Raw genomic sequence first — 19,080 nt, forward strand, 5'->3', positions numbered from 1 at the left:
GAACAAAGCTGGAGGTATCATGCTACCTGACTTCAAACTATACTACAAGGCTACAGTAATCAAAACAGCATGGTACTGGTACCAAAACAGAGATATAGACCAATGGAACAGAACAGAGGCCTTGGAAACAATGCTACACATCTACAACCATCTGATCTTTGACAAATCAGACAAAAGCAATGGGGAAAGGATTCCCTGTTTAATAAATGGTGTTGGGAAAACTGGCTAGCCATATGCAGGAAGCTGAAACTGGACCCCTTTCTTACACCTTATACAAAAATTAACTCCAGATGGATTAAAGATTTAAACATAAGAACTAATACCATAAAAACCCTAGAAGAAAACCTAGGCAACACCATCCAGGACACAGGCACAGGCAAGGACTTCATGACTAAAACACCAAAAGCATTGGCAACAAAAGCCAAAATAGACAAATCGGATCTAACTAAACTTAAGAGCTTCTGCACAGCAAAAGAAACAATTATTAGAGTGAACCGGCAACCAACAGAATGGGAAAAAATGTTTGCAATCTACCCATCTGACAAAGGGCTAATATCCAGAATCTACAAAGAACTAAAGCAGATTCACAAGAAAAAAACAAACAAATCCATTCAAAAGTGGGTGAAGGATATGAAAAGACACTTTTCAAAAGAAGACATATATGCAGTCAACAAACATATGAAAAAACGCTCATCATCATTGGTCATTAGAGAAATGCAAATCAAAACCACCTTGAGATACCATCTCACGCCAGTTAGAATGGCGATCATTAAAAAATCTGGAGACAACAGATGCTGGAGAGGATGTGGAGAAATAGGAACACTTTTACACTGCTGGTGGGAGTGTAAATTAGTTCAATCATTATGGAAGACAGTGTGGCTATTCCTCAAGGATCTAGAAATAGGAATTCCATTTGACCTAGCAATCCCATTACTGGGTATATATCCAAAGGATTATAAATCATTCTATTATAAAGACACATGCACACATATATTCATTGCAGCACTGTTTACGATAGCAAAGACCTGGAAGCAACCCAAATGCCCATCAATGATAGACTGGACAGGGAAAATGTAGCACATACACACCATGGAATACTATGCAGCCATAAAAAACGATGAGTTCGTGTCCTTTGTAGAGACATGGATGAATCTAGAAACCATCATTCTCAGCAAACTGACACAAGAAAAGAAAACCAAACACCACATGTTTTCACTCATAGGCAGGTGATGAACAATGAGAACACTTGGGCACAGGGAAGAGAACAACACTCACTGGGCTAGGTTGTGGGGTGGAGGGGAGGGGAGGGACAGTTGGGGGGTGAAGAGGATGGAGAGGGATAACACCAGGAGAAATGCCTGATGTAGGGAATGGTGCAGAGGGGGGCTATGGAGACGGCAAACCACCATGGCATGTATGTACCTGTGCAACAATCCTGCAAGATGCAGGATGTGCACATATATACTAGAGCCCAAAATACAATTTTTAAAGAATGTAAAAAAAAAAAAAAAGGTCATTTTCCATCTCAATACTGAATGGAGGGTTTTGGCTCTCTAAACAGAACTAGACCTGATGGGTAAACCTATGGAAATGGAAGAAAAAACTTAGCCACCTTATCTGGGTTTTCACCTCAAAGACTGAAATTTTGGCCAGGCACAGTGGATCACATCTGTAATCCCAGCACTTTGGGAGGCTAAGGGAGGTGGATCACTTAAGGTCAGGAGTTCAAGACCAGCCTGGCCAACATGGTGAAACCCCATCTCTACTAAAAATACAAAAATTAGCCAGGTGTGGTGGCAGGCAGCTGTAGTCCCAGCTACTCAGGAGCCTGAGGCAGGAGAATCGCTTGAACCCTGGAGGTAGAGATTTCATTGAGCCAAGATTATACAACTGAACTCCAGCCTGAGCCAAAATTGTGCCACTACACTCCATCATGGGGGACAGAGTGGGACTCTGTCTAAATATATACATATATATACACACATATATATATATACACACACACGTATATATACACACATATATATACACGCACATATACACACACACACACACACACACACACACACACACACATATATGTGTATATATTTTAGAGAATTCTTACTTGGGGCTTCTAAAAGGATGTCTATCACATGAAGAATGCTAACAAACAACAAAACAGCCTGTATAGCGGACAGTTGGCTTCAACAAATAAGCTCTATTCTATACCCCAGATTGCCTAGAGTCAGCTGTTAACTTCCTTTTCCTATCTTCAAGACTTAATAAAATTACATTGAATCTGAAAGGCTTGTGCTAGGACAATCAGAAACATGGTCATTTGTCCAATTTTAAAGGGAGAATTCTTCCCATTGGTGACCGCTAGGTTGGTTGCACAGTGTACAAATAGACAGATCAATACTAACAATATTTCATCCACCTCTTTTTCTCACCAGAAAGAGTCAAAACCAAGCATTTTGGATTTGTATTATTTTTAATTTTAAAAATAGGGAAAGGGCTTCAAGATGGCTTACTAGAGGCATTTTGCACTAACCTTCTTCACTAAGAAAAACAAAAATAGTGAGTAGATAATCACACTTTGAATAGATCATCCAAGAGAGAATACTGGAATTCAACAGAAAAGTAACAGGAAATACCTAAAGCAAGGAAAAGTGGGAAGTGAGATAGCCTGCTCATCTGTGACTGGCTTGGAGCCAGGAAAGACTTCTTCATGTGAGGAAAGGGTAAGTGAGAGACGAGCAGTAGTCCACATTCCCACCGTGGACTCCCACAATCCTAGCCACGGGAGAGCCCCTCAACCCTCACAGGCCTTGAGCCTAATAGGGAGCTGCCAGGGTATTGTGTGACAGCATTGTTCCAGAGAGAGAGTTCATGCTGGGTATCACACACAGGCTGACACCTAAGCAGCAACAGCAAAGTGCCAATTTTAGAGCTCCGCCTCCAAAGATTATGTGCTGTCTTAGGGCCCCACAGCACCAAGGCAGAGGAGCAAGAGAAGTATGGGCTATTGACCATGGAGCTGAAATGTAAGCAAGGAACAGGCAACCACCACCAGGACTGAGGTGCAAGCACCACCAGAGCAGAGGCAGAAGGGGCATGCACAGTCCCTACCCACTGGCCTAAGCTGCTGCCACTGAAAGCAGCCCCACCCTCTGCAGTGGCAGAGCAGCAGCACAACCACTACCAACACCATCCAAGCATTCTGCTGGTGGTCTGGGTATTGCCTCTCCCCTACCTAGCATGGCTGATGCCTGCAACATCATTGAGGTGTGCAGAGAACAAACTTACCTGGCCCAGTTCACCCCTCTACACACTCCAGAACACGCAGTCTGGGGACCAGAGGATTTCCTAGCCTAGTCCACCACTGTTAACACCTGAACACTCCTAGCAAGGGCCTGAGGCTGGGTTTCCCAACCTTCTCACTCTGCCCCCCAGCTGCTGACACCCCCAGCTGCATATACCACACATCACCTAGAGACCAGCCTACGCAGCCCATTGCAGCCACTGTCGATACCAGCACACACCACTCAGGACCCAAAGGGTTGTCCTATCACTGCCATCATTCATACCATGCTGGCTGCCAGGGGCCTGGGAACTCACCTACCCAGCCCACTGCTGCCACTCCTGGCATCAAAGTAATCCACCTGGAAACCAAGAATTGTCCTGCCTGAGCCCGCTAATACCAGGGCCAGCATACATTACTCTGGAGCTCAAGGATAGGCATGCTTAGCCCACCACTGCCACAATTAAAGCCTAAAGACTAGCCTATTGGTATCATAATCTTCAGCAAAACTTCCCCACAGCCTCCAAAAATAACTCACCCTAAGCCACTGAGGAATCACAGATACCATGGATGCTATTTACATCCAAATAATTCAGGTAGAGACTATTCCATTCCATGCACCCACAATCAAAGCCAAAGTGCTCTACCCAACCAATACCACAGATACATCTTCAGAAAAATAGTTCTCCCCATGAAAGCAAACTTTTAGAAGAAGTAACTATTACACAAGATGCACAGATATCAACATAAGGAACACAATAGTTCTCCAGAAATAGGTCCCAATAAAAAAAAATTTATGAAATTCCAGAAAAAGAATTCAAAGTATTGATACTAAAGAAGATCAGTGAAATACAAGAAAATTCTGAAAAATAATACAAAAAAAATGAGAAAAACAATTAAGGATATGAATGAGAAATTGTCCAAGAAAGTAGATATCATAAAAAAGAACCAACCAAAAACTTGGGACCTAGAGACTTTACTGAATGCGATAGAAAATATACTTCAAAGTTTCAGTGCAGACTAGATTAAGAAGAAATCTCAAAACTTGAAGACAGGTCTTTTGAAACAACCCAGTAAGAAAAAAATAAAGATAAAAGGATAAAAAAGAATAAGCAAAGCCTTCATGACATATGGGACACCATAAAGCAACCAAATGTTTGAATTGTCAGGGTTGCAAAAGGCAAAGAGAGAATGAAAGGGTTAGAAAACCTATTAAATGAAATAATTTAGCAAGAAATTTAGACATCCAGACATAGGAGGCTCTGAGATCATGAAACAGATACAGTGCAAAAGGTTTTCTCCAAGCACATTACAAACAAACTTTCTAAAGCAAAGACAAAGAGAAAATTATTAAAACAGCAAGAGAAAAGCTTTCAGGCACCTTACAGATTAACAGCATTTTTCAGCAGAAAGCCTATAGGCCAGGAGAGAAAAATATACCGCCTGCCACAGATACTATATTTACCAAATTACCCTTTATTTAAAAAAGGAGAAATATTTCCTTTATTTAAATATATCCTTTATTTAAAAGGATATATTAATAGAAATATATCCTTTATTTAAAAAAGGAGAAGTATTTCCCAGAGAAGCAATAGCTGAGGGAATTCTCAATGACAGATCGATCCTAAAAGAAATGCTCAAACAAGTCCTAAACCTGGAAGTGAAAAGATGACATTTACTATCATGAAAACACACAAAAGGGTAACACTCGCTGATAAGCCAAACACGCAGATGAGGAAGAGAAGGGAGTCAAATGGTATCACTTAAGAAAACCACCAAACCACAATGACAAACAATAAGAAAAAGAAAGTAACAAAGAATATATAAAATAACAAGAAAACAATTAGCAATATGACAGGAACAAAATCTCACAGGTGAGTAATAACCATGAATGTAAACAAATTACATTCGGCTTTACTTTCACACCTCTTTCTTTCCTTTCCAGGTAACATTAAGGCAGAGAAAACATCTTCCCTAACATTTTAGATTCAAGGGAATGAGGTATACCACTAGTCTGTGATCCCATACCTCATATAAAATAAGAAATTAACTCAGAATGAAACATAGACCTAAATGTAAGAGCTAACACTATGAAACATCTCTAAAAACTAGAAGAAAATCTTTGTTGTTTTGAGTTAGGCAAAGATTTCTTAGGTCACAGAAGGCACAAACCATTAAAGAAAATATTGGTATATTTATTTAACTTCATGAAAAATTTAAAAAGTCTTCAAAAACACTGTTAAAAAATAAACAGACAAGTCACAGACTGAGAGATAATATTTGCAAAGCACGTATCTTCTGAAGACTTATATCCAGAATATATAAAGAACTATTATGACTAAAGAATACCAAAAAAGAAAACTCAGTTTAAAGGATGAGCAAAGATTTGAGGGTACTGTCCCAAAGAAGTGATACAGGTGGGAAATAAGCACATGAAAATATATTAAATATCATTCGTCCTTTGGGAAATCAAAATCAAAACCACAGTGAGATACCACTACATCTCTAGTAGAATGGCTAAAATCAAAGAAGGGCAATACCAAGTTCTGTGAGAATATGGGAGAATGTGCAAGTGCAAAATGGTACAGACACTTTGGAAAACAGTTGGGTAATTTCTTGAAATATTACACATACTTCTACTACGTAATTCAGTTATTCTGCTCCTAGATATTTACCCAAGATAATGAAAACATAGATGACTACACGAAGTTCTGTAAGCAAATGCTTACAGCAGCTTTATTCATAATCACCAAAAAGTGGATACAACCCAAATATCCATTAACTGGTGAAGGATAAAGAAATTGTGATATATCCATACCATGGAATAATATTCAGCAATAAAAAATAATCTACTGATACAATCAACAACATGAATGAATGTCAAAAGCATTATGCCAGTGAAAGAAGACAGACACAAAAGCCTATATATTGTATGATTCCTCTTATAATATCCTGGAAAGGCAAAACTGTAAGGCATAAAGCAGATAAGGAGATGCCACAGGATGGCAGAGATGAAGATATTGACTTCCAAGGTGCCACATAAGGGAATTGGGGGGATGGTAGAAATCTGTATCTTGATAATGAAGCTGGTTACATGACTATAAACATTGAAAACTCAATATTCATGCTAAAAAGGAAATTCATGGAGAGTAAAAGAGAATTGGGCAGCTTAGAATTTGTAAAGTAGAAGATTGTTCTGAAGAAATAATAATTTAATGCAACATATGGAGTTTCACAGATAGAAAATTTCAGAAAGCATTTAAGAGATAATTAGGGTAACAGATAATAGTGTAACATATAGCCAATAGAAATTCCAAAAGGAAATAATACAGAATGTTGAAAGAAAATTGCTATCAAATAGCTAGCTAAATTATCATTCAAATGCAATAGAAAAATACATTTTCAATGAATTAAAAAATTGAATAATTTACCCTAATAGATCACCCTGATAATACTAAAAGAAGAAAACTGAACCAGAAGAAAGGAGTGAAATGCAAAATAATATCAGGCATAGAAATTGGTAAGCATGTGGGTAAGTCTAAATAATAATCTACTGTATAAAATAATTACTATTTTGTAGTGTAAAGCATGTTAGAAACAAAATACTAGACTATAGTCACATGTAAAATGGAAGTGAAGATTTAATCCAAGTGAAAGGATTTAAATATTCTTTCATTTTAGGGAAGAGGCTAGAGACATTTTTAATTTAATTCATTGAAGTATGCTTCTTCAGATTTTCACTGACAGTACAGAAAAGAGTATATACATATCAAATAAGTAGAAGACCAAAAGTAAATTAAAGCCTAATCAATCCACTGGTTGTTACAGGTGTTGAGGGAAAGGAGACTCTCCCTAAGTCTCCATTCTCTAATGTTCCCTTAAGAACAGTTAGGAGTAACCATAGGCTTAGAGGGCCACACTCAGTAGTCTCCATTATTAGTTAACCAGGGACTAAATTCTTGCCGGTAAAAAGTAATGAGAAGTTGTTAGGTGGAAATTCCAAGTAACCTCTTTAAATCACTGCTCCATAGAAATATAAAGTGAGCCACAAATGGAAATGTTATATATAATTTAAATTTTCCTAGTAGCTACCTTTAAAAAGTAAAAAGAGACAGGTTAAATTATTTTTTTAAATTTAATTATAGAGACAGGATCTTTTTCTGTCACCTAGGCTCAAGTGCAGTGGCCCTATCATAGCTCACGGCAGCCTTGAAGTCCTTAGCCTCAAGCAGTCCTCCTGCCTCAATCTTTCAAAGTGCTAGGATTACAGGTTTGAGCCACCATGCCTAGGCTATTAATTTTAATAATGTACTTTATATAAACCAATATATCCAAAATATAATAATAGAGCATAGGTTTACTATGCTACTTATATTTGAGGAATTATGATAAAAAACATCTATGGCTCAATTTTTTAGTTCCCTCCCATTTCATCCACACACTAAGGATTTTTTTTAAATCCATATTTTAATTTAACATAAATTATTAATTGTGTGATGTATATATCACATAAATATAAAGTTTCTGGCAGCAATTTTTTTTTTTTTTTTTTTTTGAGAGTCTTGCTCTATTGCACAGGCTGGAGTGCAGTAGCGCAATCTCAGCTAACTACAACCTCCGCCTCACAGGTTCAAGCGATCCTCCTGCCTCAGCCTCCTGAGTAGCTGGGATTATAGACACCTGACACCATACCCAGCTCATTTTTTGTATTTTTAGTAGAGATGGGGGTTTCATGTTGACCAGGCTAGTCTCAACCTCCTGATCTCTAGTGATCCGCCTGCCTCAGCCTCCCAAAGTGCTGGGATTACTGGTGTGAGCCACCGCGCCAGGTCTGTAAATTCTTAATTCACTTTGTGTATCTTTTAGTAAAACAGAATAAGCAAATGATTAAGTGATGCTTCCTTTGGAGGCTGAATGTCCTCTCCAGTGGGAGACTTCCAGCATCATCCTTTCTCACCCTCCAAGGCAGCTATTTCCTTGGTTTATCTCCCACTGACACAACAGCAGGTGGAAATAAACTCAAACTTCTGAAGTCTTAAAACTGTTGCAAAGATTCCTATTTATACCTGCATTAGTTTAGGTGTTTTTTTTTCCTCCCTTAACTCTTAACTATCTTTCAAAACTGTACCTTTTTTTAGCTTCAGTAAGTTGCAACATTTTTGAAGAATCAAATTGAACAGGATTTGTTATGTTTAAAAAAGCATTGGCTAAGTATTATTTAGACTAGATGAGAGATGGAAAAAGAAACAAAATTCAACTCAAATTTACTAAACAATCTCAATCTTACAGAAACTCCAGGCAACTAAAATACCCTCTGGAGAGCAACTTTTCATGCTTAGGAAGAAATTATTTACTTCACGCAAGAAAGTACTTTGCTGCAACAGGGGGCCCTGGCTCACCATAATATTGGGTTTGGCCTATCATGGGACTACAGTTAAAATATTTTTATGCTCTCGATTTATTTTCTCTCACATCTGGATTAGGAATAATTTCTCTAGACCTGAATTATGGAAAATTTCTCTTGTCAAATCTGCATGCCATATCCTTGATGGTAAACATTTTAGTCTAATTGCAAAATTGACCACTGGGAAGGCTAATAATTTAAGGTGTGGGTCCAAAGTAGAATTTCTCCACCTTTAGGTAAACCACAAACACATATCTCTGAGAACCTGAAGTGCTGGACTCTACTGCAAAGCAAAGAGGCATTTCCTGCTGGGGCTGCCCCTGGGGAGCCTCGTGCCTTTGGCTTGGGGTTGTTTCCACAGGCTAGGATCTTTTTTTCCTGGACGTGGGGGGTCCTCTTAAACACAGGGGAATTGTGGTGACCCTTTGAGGTTGCACAAGGAATTATTTGAGTGCCTCTTTTCAGTTTCACTCATATCCCCTAAACATTGCCGTAACAAGCAATCCATTCTCTTGCTAAGGGCTTCTTTGGCAATGCCTTAGGGTAAGCTATTGCTGAACTGCCTCCTGTCTATACCCCCAAGTTTGCTAGAGCCAAGAAAGCAGAAGAGAGGGATTGCCTTTTAGCTTTGTGCCATGTGCTTTTACAGTTCTGCCTTGTTTTTGTTTTTCTACTGGGCAGAAATTAAGAGTTCTGATTGTCCCTAAATACTCTTACCCAAGCTCAAACTTTAATGACAAAAACCAAACCAAAAATCACACATATACTAAGATAGAAATATTTTTGCTTTTATTTTTTAAAAAATGACAGTGCCAAATACCCAAGCACAGTGGTTCACACCTGTAATCCCAGCACTTTGGGAGGCAGAGGTGGGAGGGATCACCTGAGGTCAGGAGTTCAAGATTAGCCTGGACAACAAGAAGAAACCCTGCCTCTATTAAAAATACAAAAATTAGCTGCGTGTGGTGGCAAGTGCCTGTAATCTCAGCTGCTTGGGAGCTGAGGCAGGAGAATCCTCTGAATCCACGAGGCGGAAGTTGCAGTGAGCTGAGATCACACCACCCACCACACTCCAGCCTGGGTGACAGAGAGACTTCATCAATCAATCAATCAACCAATCAATCAATAAAATAATGACAGTGCCAATGCAGATAGCAAATATGAATGTTTATCAAAAATAGATTTCAACTGTACCATATGTGGAATGAAACTCTACATATTATTCAATATATATTCATTAGGCAAATATGATGTACTAGTTCTGTGTTAGGCATAAAGACTGTAAAAACAAATAACAAGTGGTCCTTTTCTGAAAATATCTACACTGTCTCCTGGGAAATGGGTAAGGGATAAGACAGACATGCAGTAACTAATTATAATGCAATACACATGCTATTAAAACTCAAAGAAACAGTACATTCTGACTGCAAAACCGTACGACATTTTCATAGGAAAGACAATATTTGATGTGGGTTGGGAAGGGTGAACTTAATTACGAGAAAGAGAAAAGCACTGTTTCTAGGAAGTGAAGACAGTATGTAAAAAAAAGAAGCAACCAAAATATCAAAATAGCATGGAATCTATTCATGCTCATGGAATAAGTATCTATTCTCCAAAGAACAGAAATGGGCAAAGATTTGAACAGACACTTCATCAGAGAAGGGACGATTACAAAGGAGAACTCGTAAATGTGAGGGATGATGGATATGTTCATTATGTTGATTGTGGTACAAGTTTCACAAGCATATACATCTGTTAAAGCATGTCAAACTGTACTCTTTAAACATGTGTAGTTTATTTCCTGTCATCTACACCTCAGTAAATCTATAAAAAACAAAAATGAAGTGAGAAGATGACTGAGTCTACTTCATGATTTTACATTTAGCCTGGGAGGAAATTTATATACTGTAAAAACATCATTAAAATGAAAATAGATATTTGGTCAATAATTGATATGATTTTTTGAAACATGTTCATTCAAAACATATGTATTAAGTGCCTATTGATGGCAAGACTGCCAGGTATGACTAGACCTAGACATACACTGGAGAACAAGATAGGGTGCCCCAATCTTTATAGAATTTAGTCAGGTTAGCATATAATACAGAAGCTTAAGGTACAAGTTTTAGAGTTTAAAATTCTAAGAATTCCTCAAAAGTCTTCAACTTCTCTTTGGTCAGGATTGGGTCACAGAGTTAATTCACAAGCGGCATAGTCAGAATTCAAACCCCATCCCCTCTCTATTGCCACTGAGTATTATGAGATTCAATCAGAAAGACTAAAACAGAATTGAAATGTATTAACTTTCTTACTATGGATTTAATGTTATTTTTAAGAGCTTTAGTGAGGAATAGGTGACAAAAAATTGTATATATTTAAGGTGTATAATTGTGGTGTTTTAATATACATATACATTGTGAAATGATTACAATTGAGCTAATTAACATATTCACCAAATCATAGGATTCAATGTTATTTAAAGCCCTATTCATGTAGCACCTAAAATCCTTTTAACATGTACCACCTTGGGACAACTGAGTCAAATAATTTTTGTTTTGTTTTGATATAGGGTCTGGCTCTGTTGCCCAGGCTGGAGTGCAGTGGCATGATCTTGGCTCACTGCAACCTCTGCCTCCCAGACTCAAGCAATCCTCCTGCCTCAGCCTCCTAAGTAGCTAGGACTAAAGTCATGAGCCACTATGCCTGGCTATTTTTTTTATTTTTTCTAGAGATGGGTTTAACTATATTGCCCAGGCTGGTCTGCAACTCTTCAACTCAAGCAATCTGCCCACCTCATTCTCCCAAAGTGCTGGGATTACAGACATTAGACATGAGCCACTGTACCCAGCCAAGCCAAATGCTCTTTAGGGCTTCTTATGGCTCCAATATCTTAAAATAATGTTCTGGTATTTTTGTTCATGCATAGGCAGAGGGTGGCCCACTGCAATTGTCCTGGTCTTTTTATACTTCTGAGAAAAATTATCATGTCCCTGTCAGGTTCTAAGATACATGTGGGTCCTCATAGGCACACGAATGGTAGTCCTCATCTTTTTGCTGCTATACGTTCATGGGAGCTCGGGGTGGGTATGTGGGTATGGGCAGTAGAGTGAGGGGCAATAAGAGATTCCAGGCTGGTTTAGTTCTCTCTTGGTGAGCAAAATGCAATAGAGAAGAACTGGTTGCTAAATAGGAGTAGCTTGTTGAGCAGTTCATGAAGCAAGGTGGCTCCTTTTAAGTTCTTGGGCAGGGTGTTCACACCCATTGTTTGTTGTTGGGTGTGTGTACTGGTCTGTTTTCACACAGCTATAAAGAACACCACCTGAAAATTGGATTTAGTATATACTGCTCGGGTGATGGGTGCATCAAAATCTCACAAATCACCACTTGAGAACTTACTCATTAAATCAAATACTACCTGTTCCCCACAAACCTATGGAAATAAAAAATTAATAAAATGAAATAATTTTAAATGAAAAAAAAAAAAACACCAATACCACTTGAGACAGGGTAATTTAAAAAAGAAAGAGGTTTAATTGACTCACAGTTCTGCCTGGCTAGGGAGGCCTTAGGAAACTTAACAATTGTGGCAGAAAAGGAAGCAGGTACCTTCTGCACAACACAGCATGAGAGAGAAGACCAGGGGAAACTGCCACTTATAAAACCATCAGATCTTGTGAGAACTCATTCATTATCATGAGACCAGCATGGGGAAAGCCATCCCCATGATACAATCACCTCCCACTAGGTCCCTCCCCTGACACATGGGGATTACAATTTGATTACAAGTCCAGATGAGATTTGGGTGGGGACATAGCCAAATCATGTCAGTGGACCCTACTTTCTAGCATTACTTTCAGTGATGGAGAGTCTCCAGCAACTGGGCCAAATCCAAAATTGTTACTTCTGTAACCCAGCAACTTTCACAGGGCATGAGGTAACTGCACAGTAAAAGGTTTGAGTCTTCCCATAGATTCAAAGTTATCTTCAAAGTTTGTGTGCAGAGCACAGAGGAAGTATGATCCCTCTGGGTTGTAATTAAGTTAGCTACACACATACATACAACAGTGACAGCCTTAATTACCATTTGTTTTTATTTCCAAGAGTGCTGCTGCTTGGGACACTGGTCAGCCACAAAGAAATGGAACAAAACCGGCTTTAGAGAATGCCACTCATGTACCAAAGCCATTATCCTCCTTTCTTTCTCTTGACAGTTTCAGGATCAGTACATGGGTTCTGTGACTTTCTACCTTTAAGGCAGAGGTTCTAATGTCAACACTATCAACAACGCAGGCAGTTCCATTATTTGTTTAGGGGACTGCCCTGTGCATTATAGAATGTTTGGCAGCATCCATGGTCTCTACCAGCTAGATCCTAGTAGCACCACCTCCCTAGTTATGACAACCAAAAATGTCTCCAGACATTGCCAAATGTTTCTTAGGGGACAAAATCAGCCTACTTGAAAACCACTACCTTAAGGTAACTTTATTTTAGGATCCTAAGTAAAGGCAACTCTGGTCTGTTTCATAGATCTTCACCATTTCAAATTCAAGAAGATAGGATTGGGTGTTTATTGGGCCTTCCTCCTTACTCGAATTTGCCTGTTTCCTTCCCAGTAGTCTGTACACCAGGAAAAAAAAAAAGTGCTATGTACTAAGTCAGACAAAAAAAGGCACATACATATATCTACAAAATTTCCTTATATCTACAGAATTAAGAAGGGTTACTCAATATCTGCTCCAAAGTGATGACTTTAACACAGAAAGAATGGTTGCTTCTACTAAGGATAAAAGGAAAACTAAAATAAACTCTGGTAGAGCACCTCATTTCATAATAATTTTGGGAGTATTACATTCCAGTTAGCATTTTTTTTTCAATTTGGCCCATTATAAATGAATTACATAGAGATGCATTTTTATTCTTGTTGTTGTTTTAATATTGTATCTTGGGAGGTTGAATATGCTTTTTAAGATATACACTGGTGAGGTAAGTTTATTGAACTCTGCAGCGATTCTACTAATCATTTGCCTAAATACTCTCCTATAATAATTGAATAAGGAGAGGTAAGTGAACAGAAGATGGCCTTTCTGTATTTCTTAAAATCAACTCTAGTATAACAAAGGTAGTAATTAGGATTCATTTTCTCTCCTCATCAAGACTGTGCTCAGCCCCTCTGCTGAGCCAGCCTTTGCAAAAGATGGCATTTTCTAATCAGTGATTGATAGCACCTAAGCTTTCAGGAAGGAGAATATTCTCAGTGACCTCTACGAAGTTGAGGTACTGAGTTATGTTTCAAAAGCCTGACAGTGCCAAGATACCTTTAAGCTCGAGAAGTCTCCGGACCAACATTATCAGCGAATTGGTTGATGGTTTCAAAATGTAGATTAGCTCTGATGATGGATTGGAAGCTGCAGGAAGGAATTACAGAGCAACAGTACTTTTGACTTAAGAAGAGGCTTTCAGTTCTGTTTTTTACAAATTGATCAGCCTTCTTTTATTGTCTGCAATTTTCTTTAAAGTGGCCCCAGGGGATTTTCCCAGAATTCCCAAATTCTGTCCTTGGCTCCCATATCTCTTCTCTCCATCTCTATTTTCTCTTGGTATCCCCGTATACTCCGATCTCTTAAAATACCACCTCCCCCTTATATGCATGACTCCAAAATCTATCTCTTCCTGGGATACCGACCGTGTCTTTAACTGCCTATCTCATTCTCTCAGATGTTTGGTACTATAAACTCAACTTGTCTAAAAGTAGCTCAACACCCTGCCTCCCAAATACCTTCCTCTCGGTGAATGTCATCATACACTAGTCATCTATGCCCTAAACCAAGGTCTCATCTTCTTGTCATCACACTATGAGGGGCCCCGATTTATCATCCAATCAAGGACAGTGTTCTCTGGATTCTCTTTCCTAAATGTCTTTCCGGGTTTTCCCACTTCCAATCTCATTGCCACTTCAGCAACAGTAGCAGCAGCATCTTTCATCTGGATTTTGCAATGGTATTTAAATTAGAGCTTCTGCTACAGCTGTCTAATCTTTTCATTTTTTGCATTGCCAGAGAAATTACCTTACTCAATGAAACACAGATATGATTGTGTCACTGCCCTGCTTTAATATTTAACGTTTGTTTTGACCACCAATCTAGCCTTTGTCACTCACATATGGTTGACGCAGCTCTTACTGAGGGAGAACACTCTTGTCACCAATATTACATCTTCCATTTCCTGACTCTCACAAGGCTGGTTTTTGTCTCTCAGTTTTTTACAGTGCAGCTAGAGTTATATCTCTGCCTTTATTTTTTTCACTTATCATATAACCCCCAACTAAGTTTATCAGTTTTATTTTAAAACCTGTACCATATACCACTGTCCTCTTCCAAGAGCACTTCTCCAAGCACGTTAGAAATATTAACTCATTTACATTTAAAATAACCTAAAACCAATTTTTCAGCAACTAAGTTGAATGACACACGGAGACACCCTCAAAAACAAAAATATTTTTACTGCAAGATATTATCCATCACCTCAGTAAGAGTTCTTTGCAACCCTGACAGGTTGAATGATGTCAGGGCTTAATCTTGGGGCTCTAAATTCCCTCTTCCTTCCCTTTTTTATCTGGAAGTCTTCTGCTTTTTAACTATGTATTGAGGATACTGGAATCAGTGATTTAAAAACATGACGCAGTCATATATTTTCCAAACACTACTTTAAAAATAATACAGCATGTGATTTGGGGAGAGTAATTTAATCTCTCTGCACCTTGGTTTTGCTTTTGGAATACAGGATAAATAACTGTTACCTATTTCATGGAGTTGTTTTGAGGCTTGAATACATATACAATGCTAAAACAGTACCTGCCACATAGTAAGCATTCAATAAAAGTTAGCTATTATTTACTATCTTCATGCATCTCCATCTAGACCACAAGTTCTTTGAATTCTGAGAGCACAGGATAGTGTCTGGTACATACTAGGTGCCCCCAACATATTAGCATAATAATAGATAAAGAGGAATCAAAATAAGGATTGGATTCTAGGAATTAAACAGAATTGAAGATGATTCGAATACAAAATTCTTTTTTCCCAAGGATTTCAAAACAGCATTCAAACAATACTTGATTTTCCTTGGAGACAATGACTATAGATAATATCTCTATGGTAGGGAGAATATTATAGCTAGATTCAACCACAGAGAGATTATGTTACCTTCCTGGAAACTAATGAAAGAATTTGAAGCAGCATTTGAAGCAGCTATGTCTTTGGTAGACAGTGAGAACTCTCAACACCTTAAGTTGGCATAATTAGTCTTTATATATTTCATTTTTCTGGTTTTATCCAAGCCATTTTTTTTAAGTGGCAATGGAAGAACCTTCAAAGACAATTACACAGAGCTCTGCAGAATTTTATAAGAGGCCTTTTAATCAGGTGCTTTGGAAAGCAAGTTGATCACATGACCTACTTTTCATAGGCATTTTCTATGTACTCAAACGCCATCAGAGCCTAGTTGTATGATAATGGCAAAAACAAACCAAACCAAAACAAACGGTAGTGTTTCCTTCTCCATTATAACAAATAGAACTACTGGGTGGGTGTGATTTCACTTGTCATCGGGTAAGTGCCCTCCATCACTGTCTGAGAGTCATGAAACCAAAACCAAAATTTAAAAAGAAGAGTAAAATCAATCCATCATATTTCCAAATTCTCTAATATTTGGCAACACATAAACTAAACACCTGAGTTATGGTTAAAATTGTCCCCATTTTTAATCCACATTTCTACCCAGAGATTGAACTCTGTATGGAAAAGCTCAACTATTACAAAAGCTGAATCAACAGTTAGTCATCAACAGAAAGTATAGTTACTTACTGAATTAGAGGAAGTCATAGAGGGAGTGAGAAAACATTAGCCAGAGTCAATTGCTTTGTGGTTGGATTTTTCTGAATTTATACTAATGAAAAAAAAAGTGCTTCTGTCCAAAAGATCAATTCCAACACAAATAAAAATATTATCATACTAGTCTGAAAGAGATGCCCTCACTTTCAGTAAGGGCCTGGGAGGAGGAAGGTCTTTGGAGAATTATCTAGGAGTAGATGACATTCAATTTTGTTTGCTAAACATTCTTGACCTCATGTCCTCTATAAAAATAGTTTCTTTCAGTGCAGCTGAGAAAGCTGTGATTTTGCTGTCCTGTCCATCTAGACTGGCCTCCTTCATCATGCGGAAGATGTGTGTGGTTTAATTTCCAAGAATAAAAGAAAAAGGTGACAAGCATAGCTGCCTCCCATTCCAATGAGTCAAATGCAGTGTACCCTGCTCCCCCTTTTTAAAGTTCCCAACCGAGAAAGCACATGATATCATTCAAGCTAAAAGTTTCTGAGTGTGCTTTAGACCCAGAGTATAAAAAATTTCTCTGTTCCTTGTCTTGTTTTACCCCCTTTTCCTACCCCTGACTTATTAGGTTCCACACTGCCTGGGAGCCCTGTGGTATCAAGCTGAACATTTTATGTAATCCCACCACTGTTGCTGTGGCTATCTAAACTCCAGGATTTATTAGTTGTGAACGTTCATTTTTGTTTTTACTGGTCCGCTGCCAGTAAATAAGTCACCCAAACCATGGCTGAGTGTCATTTGATAGGAAAAGGCTGGGATCACAAGGAAGCCTTCTGTCTTTCAACCAAAAAAAAAAAAAAAATGCTGAGGTAAGCAGTGTCAAACCCAGCTGCATCAACAAGATGGTGGGGAGACAAATGAGAGCTTTCACTGCTGGATATGGGCACTAGAGAGTAAAGGGCTCTGAAAAACCTCCTCCAACCCAGAAACAGTTGAAGTCGTGGAACCTGCAAAGGACTATTTTTTTCAAACTGCTAGCTTCAATAAGAAAAATTCTCTGTCCAACTCGTCCTTTCCGGCTTATAAACACAGCTCATCTGAAAGGTAACTAGGACGAAATATCCTGAAATACACACACATACACATGCATGCACACGTATATGAATATATATGCACACACGTAAGGGCACGGGGCAGGGAGACCAGAGGTGGGATGGAGGTTTGTAGGAGCCTATAGGGGACCCAGGGTGGGAGCAGAGGAGGAGGAGGAGGAGGAGAGGGAGGAGGAGGAGGTCTGAGCTTGAGACAGGGACTGCTTTCTCGCCCCAGGCCACGCCAGTTCCCTGTGACTGTTGCCTGGGCGATGGCTGGGGGATTATCAGGAATGCTTGGAGACGGTATCCCTCTTTTGGACTCATGGATGGAGCAGAAGGGGGTGGATGGCTTTTCTCTTTCTGTTTCTTCTTTTCATATTCAGCAGATTAGAGCCCCGGGTTGCTGTGGCGACGACACGGAGAAGAGCTCTGCACACCTGCACCACAAACGGGCGCCCGCCAACGTGGACTTAGGCAGTCCTGGGGGCAGTTTTTTGGCTGTGAGAAACACAACAACAACAACAACAAAAGAGAAGGGGAGAGAAAAAGAGGAAGATGGAGGAGGGGGAGAAAAAAAGAGAGAAAAGGAAGCAAACGCACTACCAGTTCAAGCAAAGGCGGTGTTGCTCTTGAACCAGGAAAATGGTATCCCCAGCACCCTTGAGGAAGTAGCCTCCTGAGGCTGTTTAGGAATGACAGGAGGTAGGAAGATGGATGCCACATCCTTTAGACCAACCAACTGCACACACCATGGAGGAACAAAATCATAACAACAACAAGAGCTTCAAAGCTACAACTCTCATTAACAAACACTGTAGATGACTAAATGGAAAGTTACTCTGAGTATCAAGAACTAAAAGAGATTTGCCAATTTTACATACTGATTTTCCAAAGGAAAGGAATACATTAAAATTCCGGGGAGGGGGGTGGAAATAACATTATGCTCTTTCTTTTAAAGCTCACCGAAAGAAAGAGAGAGAGAAGGAGAATGGGGAGGGGGGAACCGATGAGCTCCAAAGTCTAGTGTAGTTCTTTGGAATGCTCTGGCATGGCTCCAGCCTCTGCTAATGAAGAAGTCAGCTCCACGCAGTGTCCCGGCCTCACCTCTCCCAGACAACCCAGGCTCTGCCTTCAGTCTGCTCTTTCCTTCATCTGCCTCCTCCTCTTCCCGTCTTGTGATTGCTTTCTGCATTATTGTCTCTGTTTCCATTAGCAAAACATCCCAGTGCATTAGCCTGTCCAAAGCACTTTACAATGACAATATTTACAGAAGGTTAAATAAAATATGTATAGATAGATTAATAGTGACTATGCAATAGACCTTTTGAACTTTGAGCATGCTGGGTTTATGTGTTTTTTAAGTTGGATTCTCCAGGCTGCTTCACTTATTTTAATATCTCTCAAACAATCCACTTAAAGAGAAAGATGATTAGAGGAAAGCAGTCTCTGGTTTTAAAAGTTTTTTTTTCTCTC

Source organism: Aotus nancymaae, unplaced genomic scaffold (assembly GCF_030222135.1).
Source record: "Aotus nancymaae isolate 86718 unplaced genomic scaffold, 86718_ANA_hifiasm-v0.15.2.pri h1tg000003l, whole genome shotgun sequence".
In the NCBI taxonomy this organism is placed as follows: domain Eukaryota; kingdom Metazoa; phylum Chordata; class Mammalia; order Primates; family Aotidae; genus Aotus; species Aotus nancymaae.